The 14,245-nt window shown below is 37.7% G+C and overlaps 1 long non-coding RNA gene across 1 annotated transcript; it reads left to right on the top strand.

Annotated features, from left to right (window-relative positions):
* Positions 1 to 11,693: 11,693 nt before the first annotated feature.
* Positions 11,694 to 13,224, top strand: LOC123545732 (uncharacterized). The gene is made up of 3 exons (XR_006685429.2): positions 11,694 to 11,775; positions 12,089 to 12,152; positions 12,454 to 13,224. It is a non-coding gene; the product is annotated as an uncharacterized LOC123545732 (long non-coding RNA).
* Positions 13,225 to 14,245: the final 1,021 nt, after the last annotated feature.

The following is a 14,245-nucleotide window of genomic DNA, read 5'->3' on the forward strand; positions in this document are numbered from 1 at the left end:
AGAGTATTACTTTGCTATAAAATTGTCATTCTGTCGATGGCGAATGTGTGGTCCAATGGAAAGGTATCGAAGTATTAAACAGGGGAACACGAGTTTAATAACCCACTGCCCCACCTATAATTACTGAGCACCAAGGGAGATGGTATTGTCACTTCAGTAAGAGGAACGTCTAGCCTTCGAATCCAGCACAAATTATATTCTCTCTAGCATTAACCTGTCTGCTTTTAAAAACACACAAACAGGAAGATTCAATTTACTTAATATCAAGCACATTGAGCTATCGCTGGAGGATACATTAATTTAGGCGATTTCATTTTTGTATTGCCTAAAATTCTGACATAAGGTCATTTTAGAAAAATACTCGCCTAGCTCACAAAGTATTTTATCAGTAGCAAAATCAGATGTTTTGAAACATTTATTACATAAACATTATGCATTTATCGTAAAAGTCTGCGTTACTCTCCTGATTGCTTTAGACATGAACATCTATTTAATGTCTTCTCCGAAAGTATAAGAAAATGTTTTATCATAATGCATTATGTTCCAAAACAACATTGACAATAATGAATGGAATAACCCTTCTACAACGGCAATAAAACAAATTCAAAATTTCAAAATAACATTTAGTCTTAAAAGAATACAGATATATATCACAATATTACAACCCCACATTGCAATGGTTAAATTTCGTAAGGCAAAGTTCAATTTTCGTGTTTGTCGTGTTGAGCGACCTGTGAAGTTTCAACTTTTCTCTATTCTATAGATAACAAAGAAACGTCATATAATATTTACATAACTGCTGCTAGTGTTAGATGTTTTAAGATGGCTAAAAGTTGAACAATTTTGAGTACTGTGTATTACAATGGCACAGCCTATAATTGAAGGATTTAGAATCTATAAAGCTCGTATCAGGAAACGATAACATATTTATAGCGTGTTAATGTAGCGAGAAGTACCGCGCATATGTTGACATCACTTCCGACGTAAAGTTGAGTTCTGCTCAACCCGGGGCTAGAGGGCGTGGACGGTAGCAAGCATTTCCACTACCGTCCATAAACAGGCTCAATCAAACCGAGCCTGCAACATTTTCGTTTTTGTTGTGTTGAGCGACCTATGGAGTTTCCACTTTTTCTATTGTAGTTACACATGACGCTTTAGTAAAGGTCGAATCTGGAAATCACAACGCAGTTTATTTCTTCTCTTCACTGTACATCCCAACATTGTTGCCTCGGAAACCTCAACTTTTTCAACGGAGCACTACTGGTATTCGCCATCATTAGTGCAGACTGATTGTCTCTGCAGACGAATGTCGTAGCATCATACGATACCAAACTTTCGTCGTAGATTATGCGAATACAGATTAATTAAAATCTGGAAAGTAGATCCCTCGGAAGCACCGAGAACAAAGCAAACAGTGAAAATTGCAGACTCAGTTTGATTGAGTCTGTTCATGGACAGTAATGGAAAATGCAACGCTGCCCACGCCCCCTAGCACCGGCTTAAGCAGTATTCAATCTTCAAATCTAAATGAGTTGAAATCAATGATCCCGATGAACCAGAAAATATAACAACACTAAGTCTCTTTGTAACTAGGAAATGTAGTGGTTGTCACGGAATTTAAGTTTATAATTAAGGTATTGGACTCCTAATAGTAATGTTTAAAAAATGGCATTTGCTTGGTATATTCTTAAAGTTGACCATGTTTCGCACTGTGTTGCAAATTTTAAACAACTTTTACTGTGTCGTTTTTTGTAAATTTTGTATAATTTATGGCATTTCCTCAAGCTCAAGTAGAGACAAATTTCAATGTTATGGCCGCTATCTAAAACGTTTGCAGAGAATTCATTACAGCATTAATTTTGATAAAAGAAACATCAAGCTATTGTTAAACAACCATACAACACAAAAAAGACTGTAAATATCATTTTTCTAGGTTGCCTCAAGTACACATCTTTAACGAGACAGAATTCTAACTACAAAATTGAAAAATTAAGGTCGAGTCCTGTGGGTCTGTTTTTAATTTTGCTCTCTTCATTCAAAAATAACCTTGGGACAGAAGTAAAATCTACCTGCATTTCTTTCACAATATATTATCTAAAGAATGAAGGCAAAATAGAGATCATTTACCGCATGTAACTCAGTATGTTTAAAGATGTCTAACTCTACCCCTCCTGATTCAGAGGTAAATTCACTATGAACAGCAAGAAATCGCTTATAAAATGAAACATTTACATTTTTGTACAATACATCCATAATAAGTCTTGAAAAAAGTAAAAAAAAAAAAAGGAAAATATGGAATAAAAAAATTTGGTCCCAGTGGGGCTTGAACCTACGCCCACCTGAAAATTGCAGTTAAAGTAGATTTATGATAGGAATTGAATATTCTTCAAAAAGGAGGTACTCTATTACAGGTCCAATACCTTAAACTGCGCCATTTTTCTTGTATGTCCTTAGGTAAGGGCATGTCCTATTCAAAATGCTGTTGTCATGATATTTGAAGAAGAAGCTACTCTCTGATTATCTGTGGGCTGAGTAGACCTAAGAGATCGTAGAGTCGAGACGTATGCTGCAATATTACTGTTAATAATCTGAGTAGTTAGGATGTTCTTCGCCGGATAAGTAAAACGTCACTATCTGTGTCCCATTTCATACCAAATACTTTAAGACATTGGTTGATTGCTTGCACACAGACTGTAGAACTGTAGAAGCTCGTCTTTCTGTTGGAAGCTTGATAAAACATTGTCAACTTATGGATCTTGTCTTTAGTATTCACTCGCCTTCTTGTCGCTGTTGAGTTCAAGGTGCTTCAGTATTGTTGTGCTCAGAAAGAAAGGTGACGATGTAGCTCCGAAAAGAACTGCACGAAATCTGTACATTGTCAAGTTGCTGTCTGCGTTGCTAGGGTCGTTAAGACATAGAAATCGCGTCACGTCAAGATCAGTTTCGTCAAGACCAATGCTAAGAAAAGCCTCTATGTCTGTTGCTATGGTGTATCTATTCATTCGAAAACGAAGTAGAATTCCAATCAACTCATTCAATTTAGGTGGTGTAGACAACATGCAATCGTTAAAACTAGGCTGTTCACGTGACTTACATGTTGTGTTCGACTCTTTTTAGGTGATAATGATGTGGTATGTAATGTACGGAGTGAAGTCTGCATCACAGCTCTCAATAAACCCGAGTTTCAACTGATCGTCTATGATTTGTCCATAGTTTCTAGTGAATCCGGTTTTGTTGAAAGTCGTGAAATTGTGCTTGCAAACTTCGTAGTTTGTGGGAAGCACTGGGTGAACTTCTTTCCAAGGCAGCTTGGCTACGTAACGCTCATTTTTTACGTCATACAGTTTTCTTTTAAATCATAGGTTTAAGCATACCGGAAGTAGATGTGTCAGTCTCGTCTTCAAATACCCCTATTAATTCGAGCTTCCAAAATCTTTCAAGATCTGTGACACTAGGTGGCGCTGTAATGACGTTAAACATGTTACTAGCAGATGACCTTTTCTCAGCAGCCGGAATAGGTCCTGGCAGCAGATACCCGATCTTGGATTTAACTACCATCGGTCCGTTACCCCTGTTGACCTCGTTCATGATCTGCCAGAAGTAGTCGGATCCAATCAGAAGCGATACTTCGGAAACGTTGTCAATATTCGAAATAGAATGCACACGTTTAAGACCCCCAATATAGTTCGGGCATTTCAATTCTCTCAGTAAGTCAGGAAATGGCATGGCAACTGTCTTCCACTCACTAAAAGGCTTGTACTGATCTTCCAAGGAAAGCTGGCTTTGCGTTAATCGATTCTCTCCCTTCCTCTGTGTGTGTGTGTGTGTGTGTGTGTGTGTGTGGGGGGGGGGGGGGGGGGGCGGCGGGGGGGGGATTTTATCTCACTCTGTCCCTCTAGTCAAATAGCTCTGTGTCTGTACTTGTAGAGGATGAATTTCGCGGCTGTACAGTCCCTCTAAACGTGTTTATCATTAATAGGCGCTATAGAAGTATGGTATAATAATAATAATAATAATCATAATAAATGATAATAATAATAATATTAAGTACGTCTAGTGGTATGGTCTCTCTCGGTTCAACGTGTAGAATCGATACACTCTACCTATGGGTATGTAACGACTCTTTTCTGATTTACCACCAATGAATGGTAAATATATAGTTTCCAAACCATTGCTTTGTTTTAATTTCAATTGCTCAGCAAGCTCTTTTGTAGTAATATATCTCTGCGATCCTTCATCTAATGTTTGTAGCGGTTGTAATATAATCTTACGAACTTACTTGAGCGAATGCAGTCTTGAGCAGAACTTTCGACCTTTGGTAGTTGAATGTAGTTCAATAGCGGTTCCATGAGTTCCCGTTGGACCGGAAATAGAACTCACAAACAGCGATGCACTTGGATTCAAACCCGACAGAGTCGATGGTGGAATACAAACACAGGAATGGTGTTTTCGCTTGCTGTTCCTGCACCGAAATTTGAACGGCAATCCAAAATTTGGTTTCTCAGGCAGTTGTTAGATTTTACGATGGTAAGTCTATCCACATTTTGGCGGTGTATGTTAATCTCCACAGAATAGACACAATTTCTTTGATTTATATCACTGTTAATCGTGCGCGGATATTTCTTTGCTATGTATTTCTTCTTTCCGGTTCTAGAGAATAAGGACGCGTCGGTCCGCTTCTAAAATATTAATCTCTCTGGCGATAGCAGCTTCGAAAACTTGCACTTGCCATCGTGCGTTTCCGTGTACTCGTGCTAAATTCCGTTGTAATTCGCCAGAAAGGTTTTTAACCAGCTTTCCTAGACAAAAAGTTATTAAATTTGGGTATGTCGTTTTCGGGCGGGCGTCAAACTTGGTTTCCGCACAATAATTTAGTTTAGAACAAACTATTGACACCAAACTTTGCCTGATATATAGTAAGAAAAATAAGTAAAAGGTTGGCATTGCATTTTGGGTCATTCAAGTCAAGATCAAGGTCGCTGTTGTTAAAAATAGAAAATTGGATTCTGCACAATAACTTTAGTGTGCATTGTTGTATCAAAGTTAAACTTGGTCTTGAGGTAGTTTTTAGAAAAAGTCAAGGTTGGGGTTGTATACGGTCATAGTCAAGGTCACAGTTACGTGAAAATAGATTGAGTGTGATCATCAAAAGGTGGTTTCCGCTTCATCAGTTCAGTTTGGACTTACTTACTACTCCCACAAAGCTTTGTGTACAGCAAGCTTACCAAAAAATTAGGCTTGAGAGATATTTGGGGTGACTGTTAATAAAAAAAGAAAAATGGCTTCCACTCAATATCTTTTGGGTACACTTAATGTCAGTATACTTTGTGTGCAGATAGCTGAAAGGTTGGGAAATTCAATGTATTATTGTATTTGAGGTCACTTGGATCAGAGTGCTTGTAACTTAAAATAAAAAATGGAGTCATATTTGAAATGAAAAATATATTTTTGTGCTGCGGAATGGAAGTGTGGCGATTCAAATCTCACTGAGATCATACCTTTTTTCTCTTTTTGGTGACAAAAAGGTCATTTAAATGCCTTTGGGTAACTAAAAATAGAAAAAATATGGTCATAGTTATAACTAGAGCTATGACTTAATGCGATGAATGTACACCCCGCACGCACATGTTGTATGTATAGAAACTGTATGATTATAGTATAGTAACAAAAACAAAGTCCCATAACTCTAAGATTATTTATCTAAAAGAACATAACATGCATCATGCACAACTAGGGTTTGTACTGATCACTTGTATTACCGCCTCGGTAGCCTAGTGGTAGAGCGTCCGCTTCGAGTGCGGGAGGTCGTGGGTTCGATCCCCGACCGCATCATACCAAAGACGTAAAAAATGGTACTAGCAGTTTCCTCGCTTGGCGCTCAGCATTAAGGGAATAGTGCAAGGACTGGTTAGCCCGATGTCAGTATAATGTGGGGTATCATGTCACGTGTCTACGGCGTGATATTCCAGTGAGGCAGCACTATAAAGTTGGGCACTATGCTCACTGCTACAAGTAGCCTTCCTCGTTAATATGACTGAAAAATGGTTGAAAATGACATTAACCCGAACACAAACACACACACTGATCACTTGTGTGAAGCTTAATTAAATTGTGTGCAAGAGTTCGAAAGATTACGTGTGCACATGATTGCATATGCAGACTGTATGTATATAGTACGTTAAAATTTTCTGAAAGGACCTAATATGCACCATGCACAGCTAGGGTTATTACTGATCACTTGAATTAAGTTTCATTAAATTTTGTGCATGGGTTCAGGCGATTAGGCGTGCACAAGATAGCATTTGCAAACTCTATGTATATAGTATAGTAACAAAAAATACAAAGTCCTGTAACTCTGGATATCTTTTAAGAACCTAACATGCAACATGCACAACTATTGATGTTGTTTATCACTTGTCATGAGTTTCATTACATTGTGTCAAGGGGATGAGGAGAGATGGTGCACACAAGATTGTGTCAATGTATATAGTATAGTATAAAAAAACAAGAGCTCGTCAAACACGAAATGCCCCCCTTGATGCATTCAGTAATTGCACAAGGAACAGAAATTATATGTTCACTGTAAACAAAAATTCTACCATTCTGGTTTAATCTGACCTTGACCTTTAACCTATTAACCTAACAAGAGATTACAGATTGATCTTGGCGCCATCCACTGAGCCATTTTTGAATGTTTCAAATTTCAAGACTAGCTCAAGGTCAAAATCAAGGTCAAATTTCATTTAGGTACAAAACAATGTGTATGTGGTCCAAATTTGAAAGCGGTGGCTTGAGAAATGTGAAAGCAGGTCACTAGATCAATTTCAAGGTAAAGTTCATTTCGGTAGACAGAACTATGCTTGTGCCATAAATTTGGAGGCTGTAGCTTGAGAAATGTGAAAGTAGGTAATAGATACAAATCAATGTAAAATTTCAATTCAGAACACAAAAATATGCATGCAATCCAAATTTGAAGCATGTACCTTCAAAAATGTGAAAACAGATCACTAGGTCAATCTCATGATCAAAGTTCATTTCGGTACACAAAACTATGCATGTGGTTCAAATTTGAAGGCTGTAGCTTGAGAAATGTGAAAGTAGGTCACTAGGTCAAAATCAAGGTCAAATTTTATTTCAGAATACAAAACTATGCAAGTGGTCCAGATTTGAAGCCTGTACCTTCAGAAATGTGAAAGTAGGTCACTAGGTCAATCTCAAGATCAAAGTTCATTTCAGTACACAAAACTATGCTTGTGGTCCAAATTTGAAGGCTGTAGCTTGAGAAATGTGAAAGTAGGTCACTAGGTCAAAATCAAGGTCAAATTTTATTTTGGAACAAAAAACTATGCATGTGGTCCAAATTTGAAGCCTGTACCTTCAAAAATGTGACAGTAGGTCACTAGGTCAATAACAAGGTCAAAGTTTTTTTCAGTACACAAACCTATGCATGTGGTCCAAATTTGAAGGCTGTAGGTACAGAAATGTGAAAGTAGGTCACTAGGTCAAGATCAAGGTCAACTCATGTCAAGGTTCATCTTGCCACTCAAAACTATACATGTGGTCCAAATTTGAATGATTGAAGTTATGGACATGAAGATTCTAAGTTTTTCCCTATATAAGTCTATATGAACCATTTGACCTCTGAGGCAGGGCCATATTTGACCCAAGAGGGATAACTTGAACAAACTTGGTAGAGAACCAATAAATGATGCTACATTACAAAATACCAAAGCCACAGACTTTGTGGTTTGGACAAGAAGATTTTCAATTTTTTTTCCTATATAAGTCTATATAAACCATGTGACCCTAGGGGTGGGGCCATATTTGACCCCAGGGAAATAATCTGAACAATCTTGGTAGAGGACCACTAGATTTTGCTACATACCAAATATCAAAGCCCTAGGCCCTATGGTTTTGGACAAGAAGATCAGAAACCATTTAACTGTTCCTAGCCAATGTGACCTTGACCTCTGACCTAATGACCTCAAAATCAATAGGTGTGATCTGCTGGTCATGGCCAACCTAACAATCAATTTTCTTGACACTAGGTCCAAGCGTTCTTGAGTTATTGCCTGGAAACCATTTTACTGTTCCTGGTCACTGTGACCTTGACCTTTGACATACTGACCTCAAAATCAATAGGGTCACCTGCTGGTCATGATCAACCTCCCTATCAACTTTCGTGACCCTAGGCCTAAGCGTTCTTGAGTTATCATCCGGAAACCGTTTTACTGTTCAGGGTCACTGTGACCTTGACCTTTAACATACTGACCTCAAAATCAATAGGGGTCATCCGATGGTCATTACCAACCTCCCTATCAACTTTCATGATCCTAGGCCCAAGTGTTCTTGAGTTATCATCCGGAAACCGTTTTACTATTCAGGGTCACTGTGACCTTGACCTTTGACATACAGACCTCAAAATCAATAGGGGTCATCTGCTGGTGATGACCAACCTCCCTATCAACTTCCGTGACCCTAGGCCCAAGCGTTCTTGAGTTATCATCCGGAAACCGTTTTACTGTTCAGGGTCATTGTGACCTTGACCTTTAACATACTGACCTCAAAATCAATAGGAGTCATCTGATGGTCATTACCAACCTCCCTATCAACTTTCATGATCCTAGGCCCAAATCTTCTTGAGTTATCATCCGGAAACCGTTTTACTGTTCAGGGTCATTGTGACCTTGACCTTTAACATACTGACCTCAAAATCAATAGGGGTCATCCGATGGTCATTACCAACCTCCCTATCAACTTTCATGATCCTAGACCCAAATCTTTTTGAGTTATCATCCGGAAACCGTTTTACTATTCAGGGTCACTGTGACCTTGACCTTTGACATACAGACCTAAAAATCAATAGGGGTCATCTGCTGGTGATGACCAACCTCCCTATCAACTTTCATGATCCTAGGCCTAAGCGTTCTTGAGTTATCATCCGGAAACGGATAGGTCTACATTCCGACCGACCGACTGACCGACAGACCTACCGACCGACCGACCGACCGACATCTGCAAAACAATATACCCCTCCTTTTTCAAAGGGGGGCATAACAAAGTCCTGTAACTCTGGTTTTTGTGTGAAGTGCATCAAATTGTGTGCATGGGTTCAGGAGATTTGGCGCGCACAAGATTGCATATGCAGACTCTATGTATTTATAGTACAGTAAAAATATCAAAATAGAAAAAGTGGAAACTCCACAGGTCGCTCAACAGAACAAAAATGAAAATGTTGCAGGCTCGGTTTGATTGAGCCTGTTCATTGACGGTAGTGGAAATGCATGAAACCGTCCACGCCCTCTAGCCCGGGGCTAGCAGAACTCATATTCCTATAAAGCTGCTGTTTGTTACTGAAAAAACCTAACATGCCCCTAGCACAACTACTGTTGTTGCTGATCACTTGTGTAAAGTTTCATTAAACTGTGTCAAGGAAATGAGAAGAGATGGTGCGCACAAGATTGTGTCTATAAATATAGAGTAAAGTAACAAAAAAAAGCAAAGTCTCGTAACTCTGCAAAGAAATTCTAAAAGAACCTAACATGCCAACTTCTGTTCTTACTAATCATTTGAGTGCAGTTTCATTAAATTGTGTCGAGGGTATTAGGAGAGATGGTGCGCACAAGTTTCTGTCTTCGGACAGACGGACACACATACATACATACATACAGACAGACAGACAGACAGACGGACAAACAGACAACCTGAAACTATTGTAAGCCCTTACAATTTTGTTGTCGTGGGGAACAATAAAAAATATGTTTAATAGAATACTAGTATGGCCGTTTTCGTTAAAGAACCTGTTAGTGTGATGCATTTGAAAACTTGGTTTTCATGGAATTTCCCCGTAAATCATTATAGCAGTTCTGACACTTACCTAAAGGTTCTAATCCCCGGATGTACTTTTTCATTTCGTCGTGAAATTTGTTTAGACTCGCCACACTGTTGTCTGGAATCGGCAAATCTATAAGCGACTTCATGTAAGTATCTATTATCTTGTGAAAGCATTCTGATAATTTGCGTTAGTCAGTGGAAAACCTGCTATGGTGGTAGAGGCAGTGTCTTTTAGCAAGGGACGTAGGTAGTTAAACTTTTGAACATCAGACAGTGTTTGGTTCAAATGTGCAGCAGCCTCATACGAGTCCCAACATAATTGCCATTGTGCATAGTGCATGAAATGACGAATACTCAGACGGCACTCTATGAATAGATCTACTAGAGAAAAGTTCTCATCTGATACAGTTCTAGCACTAACGTTAACGTCTTGTGAATCACGGGTCACGCTGCCGCTGTCAGTGTCACTAGACTTCCTTCCAGCGGAGGGGATAACTTTTGTTTACACTGTCCCGTGTCTTTTGAACATGGTGGGGGTAAGAGTGAGGTTGGGTGCGCACCATAAACCGGTTTAAGCTCCCCAGTGGTGTTTTTGCCACTGACCATTCCAAGGCGGTGCCCCACTGTGTTCCTTTGTTTGTTCGTTTTGTCCTTATTAGGCTAGTCAACGAAACAATTGAGGTAGAACTAATTGCAACAGAATTTTTATTTACACTGTCCGAAAGAACCTACATTTATGTACAGTATGTAAAAAGTCCTGCTCATTTTACTATGTAATAACTCGGGAAAAGGAGTTTAAAAATGAAAAATACCAAGTTTTTAAAGATGTCGTGAACGGTACACCATACCCGAGATTTTTTACTGTCACGCGCTAAAAGTGATGACGTCATTGTGAAAGTATCATGGCGGCACCCGTGTAAAATTTTGAAAGGTTCCCATATCATCGTAGAAACACCACATTTAGCATAAAGAGAAGGTATCTATAGTTATAGAACTGTTTTATATAACATATGAATATCTTCGTTTCATTATCAAGCCATTTCTTCTAGGAATGAGAAAATGATGAACGATCTTCAATCGCACAGAGTTGTACAGTATTTGTTTATATTTGAGATTAATATTGAGTTTTAAAAAATATTTTTATATGAAATATAATTAAATAATAATTAAGCGCCATGTTACTAAGCTCTATTGTATATTTTTTGAAAAATCCGCAATTTGAATGGGTAATTCTTGTCCGATTTTTTAAACTACGGAAGCGGATACGGACCATAATTTTGTTATTTATTACAAAATATAAAAACGTTGATTTAAATTGTTTGTGTGTCATCTTTTCAGTAGATTAACACTCTTACATTCTTATTCAGGTAGAAGAAAGCTGGTATCGAACAGAACTGTTTTGTGAATGTGTAGAATTTGGCAATACAACGAATTATTTCAACAAAATGTAAGTTAAATATGTAAATTTGGTGAGCGCCACTACATATAAAAGTATAACTTATCAGAAATAATAATTAAGGAGGCTACACAACAGGGTATTCCCAATCTTTCATATACAGCTTAATGCATTATTTACATACTAGATATTATATATTAAATCAGGAACAATGTACGCAATGTAAATGAAGTTCTGTTTTAAAGTTTATTCGGAACGTATCAACATGATGAGAATTTGAAGATAGTACCATATTTATAAAAAGCAGTTTCAGGTCTGTCTGATTGTATGTTGAACACTTGTTGATTTTTCAATTTATGGAAGCGTGTATTGACCATAATTTGTTAATTTTCAGCAGAAAAATAAAAACATCTATTTAGATTATGTGTATTTGTTCAGTATTTACACTTATACATTTTTATCTATGTAGAAGGCAGCTGGTATTGAAGAGGATGGTTTCGTGAATGTCTAAGATGTGGCGAATCAGTGGAAAAGATGAATTAAATGTAAGTTCTGTAATGTTGAGTTAAAATGTAAAGAATGGGTATTGCCAAAAGTCATATTAAAGTTCACTTAAAAACATGAAAAAAGACATCAATCTGATAGCAGCACATTATCTGGAAATCCGTTTCATGAAAGATATTTGATTATAAAAGTTTGTTTAAGAAAAGTATATGGTTTGAAATAAAGACACAACATGTATATATATTGTACAGTTATTGTTCACTTTCTAACAAACCTATTTTTGAGAAATTTTTTTTTTGACATTAAAGTTGTTTTCCTTCAATATTAAATTGTAAGAATTATGCATTGTTTCAGGTGAGAAACGTAGATGGTTTAGGAAACGCTTAAATGTCATGAGAAGAGAGATTACAGCAAGAAGGTATATTTTGTGTCATGCAATTATTTTTGTCTCATATTTAAAACGATTAGTCGACATGCATTATCGAGTTTATGAAGGTCACCACGTAAAGTTAAAGATGACTAAATTCTCTCATTTGCATTTGGTACACAAATAATAAATAATCATACAGATATGTCAGATTTCATTGATGTAGTAGTAACGATATATGCCAACTATACTAAACTCTACACAACCGACTATTGTTTGAAATAGATTTCACAAGCCTGATTTTTTTTTGTATTTTAACCTTACCTTATAAGGCATACTTGTATACTTACAGATGGAGGACTGTCCTATTTGTCAGAAAAACATAGAAGATTGTGATACACCCACTGTGCGTCTTGGAGAGAAAGGCTGTACTGGAATTATCAGTGCCAACAGCAGAAATGAACGTCCGGTGGAGGTGAAACCTGGGGATATAGTCCACACTCAATGTCGGAAAGACTTTACAAGACCTCGAAAAAACTCGAAAGCATTGACACCTATCATTGTTTCTCCCCCAAGAGTTCTTAGATCTGACACTGAACAATTTGATTTTAAATCAAAATGCTTATTTTGTGCTTCATTTGCTAAATGTTCTTCATTTTCAAGAAAAAGATCGCATGATGTCTATCTCGTTCGTAGCTTTGATTTTCAAAATAAAATTCTGTAACATTGTGTGGAAAGAAATGACAAATGGGTAAATGAAATTCATTCCAGGTTGATTCAAGTGCTGGACCTCCCGGCAGCAGAGGCAGTGTATCACCAATCATGTAGTGTGAATTTTAGGACAGGTAAAAATGTCCCAAAAGCCTTTAATTCAATTGACCAAGGTCCGATTGCAAAGGAAATGAAATCTCCTGGTAGACCACAGGCAACAGATCAGGCAATGGCTTTTAAACAAATAATTGAAACAATTGAAACTTGCGAAAATGCAACACTGACTGTCAATGAATTGGTAAGGCAAATGTCGGAAATATGTGGTGATAATTGCTATTCATCTAAGCATATGAAAAAGAAGATATTAGATCACTTTGGCGAGTCAGTGATTGTAAGCAGCATTGGTGGAAAAAATGACATCATAACTTTAAGGCAAAGTGTATCGTCTATTGTTCATGCCTTCTATGAAAATTCAAGAGAGGTGTCTGAAGTAGAACAGAAACGGAAAATCATTGAAACTGCTGCCTTATTAATCAAAAATGACATCAACAATATAGTAAATGCAAAAGACGTCTATCTTTCCTTTACTGACATATCATCAACAGAGAAAAACATTGAGTTCTTACCAGAAAGCCAGAAAACATTTCTCGGAAAGTTATTTCCTGAAAAGTGTACTGTAAAAACAGCTTCAGTTGGACAGAGCATAATACAGTCATGTCGCCCTAAAGGTTTGCTCACTCCTCTGCAGTTAGGTCTTGGCGTGCAGCTACATCATCATTTCGTATCAAGGTTTCTGGTTGACACCTTGAACAGTCTTGGGTTTTGTTGTTCATATTCTGAAGTACAGAAATATGTGTCAAATGCTGCTGCTGTGTTATCAACACACATACCATGTCAAGAAACAGGCATACCCTTTCTGCAATTTGTTGCTGACAATGTTGACCACAACCTTAGAACATTAGATGGGCATAATACATTCCACGGGATGGGCATCATAGCGACATCAACACCAGGCTCAGATGTTTCAGTACCAGTCCCAAGGAAAGATGTATCAATGGATGAAGTATCTTCACTCGGCAAGATTAACATCCAGTACTTTGTACCACCGCCATTTTCAGAGGGCATTCAGTTTCAAGAACTACCCGAAATGCAGCCATCACATCAGTGTGAACCATTAGACTTGCTGTGCAAATTTGTTTGGCCTTTAAGACAATCCAGACCAAGCTGGTCAGGCTTTATGCAGATGTTTGAAAAGCCTTCAAAGTATTTCTCGAAGAAATCAGCCATCACCTTCATGCCAATGATTGATATCAACCCCAGTGATGCCACATGTATATATTCAACTCTTCATTTTGTTTGTGCCCAGTCTAAAAGGTATGGAAAGACACCAGTGCTGACGTTTGATCAACCTCTCTATCAGAAGGCTATGGACA

This window comes from Mercenaria mercenaria, chromosome 1, assembly GCF_021730395.1.
Source record: "Mercenaria mercenaria strain notata chromosome 1, MADL_Memer_1, whole genome shotgun sequence".
In the NCBI taxonomy this organism is placed as follows: Eukaryota; Metazoa; Mollusca; class Bivalvia; order Venerida; family Veneridae; genus Mercenaria; species Mercenaria mercenaria.